The sequence below is a fragment of the Palaemon carinicauda genome, chromosome 30, assembly GCF_036898095.1.
Source record: "Palaemon carinicauda isolate YSFRI2023 chromosome 30, ASM3689809v2, whole genome shotgun sequence".
NCBI lineage: Eukaryota > Metazoa > Arthropoda > Malacostraca > Decapoda > Palaemonidae > Palaemon > Palaemon carinicauda.
Window position 1 is genome coordinate 3,683,407 of NC_090754.1, and position 1,970 is coordinate 3,685,376.

Sequence of the window (1,970 nt, forward strand, 5' to 3'; positions counted from 1 at the left end):
AATCCATTCATCAAACATGGTCAATCCAAGATGGCGAACGGCATTTTACCGCCTAAGGCAGAAACGCTCAGCCCCGAGGAAATTAACGCTCGGCTTAAAGGACAGGAATTGACATTCAACTTTGTTTGTGAGGACGCAGACTTAGCACTTCACCCTCTTGCTTCTGTAGATTTTCCTAGCATGGGTCCTGAAGCTGTAAATCATTTTATAACTTAAATTGGTAAAGTAAGAGACGAACTTTGTAATTACAAGAATTCTTGGAGACGTGCTTACGACCATCTCATCGGTAAATTAAATTATTCCGTGCTTGCTACCCGCTCAAATAAAATTGAGATTGCTTTTAATAGGCTCATGGCTAATCCTAATTTATTAATGAAAGATAATCAATCTTGTTCTTCTTTGAGGGTGACACCTCCAGTGACACGTCCCCTAATTATAACTTCTAATGTCTCGGCAGTCAAGCACAATGTAATTAATTTTGCATCAACTCCCCGACCTATTCAATTGTCCCATTTCAATATTATGTTGCCAACATGGCATATGATTAGTGAGTTTGTGTCAGTCCCACGTGCTCCGTCCTCCTCTCCGAACCTCAAGCCGCCAGCGTTTGATCGCCCTTAACCCCCTTTGTCTTTACCGCCGGTGACAGTACGTCCCAGAGGAAAAACTATTCACAGTCTCACCATGGACCCCCCTAGTGGTAGTGCAAATACCACACAACCTAACCGTGTACTTGAAGGCCAGCAGAGGCCTGCACCGGTAAATTTAATCAATAAACCAGAACCATCCCACGGACCAGTGCTCATATAGCCTGATTGTCCTATCTTTAAGCCCGTAACTTTCGCTCCAACCTATGTTGACGCTAAACTATCCACGTCAGAATCTGAAACCTGCTCTCAGAACGAGCCGCATGAACGCAACCTTAAGACTTTGACATTCATAAAGGAACCTTTTGCACTGACGGCGGATTTAGTGAAGGTCACCAATGTAGATCTAACACCAGGGCTTAGAGCCTATTTACAATTCACCTTGCTAGAGGATAACAGTACCATGGAAATCATTCAATATTTTCATTCAGTCATATATGGCGTAACTTTAAACTTTTAATATTTGTGGCAAGTCGTACAGCAGCATTTTCCAGGTCCATCCCATGCTTTAACTTCAAAGTGTAAATTTAATTTTTGCCTTGATAACTTGTCATGTTACTGCAACCCCCCTGAAATCCTTCAGCTCGTTCTGAATATAACTTTTATTTTTAATGTTCCCCTTTCCAACGTTTCCATTAAAGATGACATCCAAGACTTTCACAGTCAGAAATACGATGTCCCCATGGACCTAGTTCATCTCGATTTGTCATTCAAACTAGAGACAGATGATTTTTCACATTTTAACGCCGAGAAGGAAGTAACTTTTGTCCTTTTGTCACTCGACGAATTCAAACCTTTCATTACATCAGTCCTTTTCTTTGTAAAATCCTTTTATGTAAAAGGATGGGTATCAGATTGGGATTGGGATTCACCCCCATAATTTTTAATTTGTCATTGGCCGGACTTGTTGCTGAACACCACGGTTATTGGCTTACTTTTTTTCTGCTCTATCCGTACCCCTAGGGTGGGAAGTATCGAGTACTTTTAATCATTTTATTACCATTACATCGTACATTTAAAGTTAACACTGATTATTTAATTATATTACAGCTTCAGTGAAGCATTGACTGCAGGTTCAATTTTCCCCAAATTAACATTCAAGCATAACTTTAACTCAATTGGTTTTAATTAACGCCAACAGCGTTTTGTTAACTTTAAACAGACGTTGATGTGAAGAAAGACTTCACTCCTCACTCACCCAGTAAGTTTATCTCGCACGTACTAACCAGTAGTTGAATCACAATTACCAGAACTAACTCTCTCCATTTTTTTCTCCCTTTTATCCCCAGAGTGTGAAGAATTTTTTTTTTCACTATTCTTTCA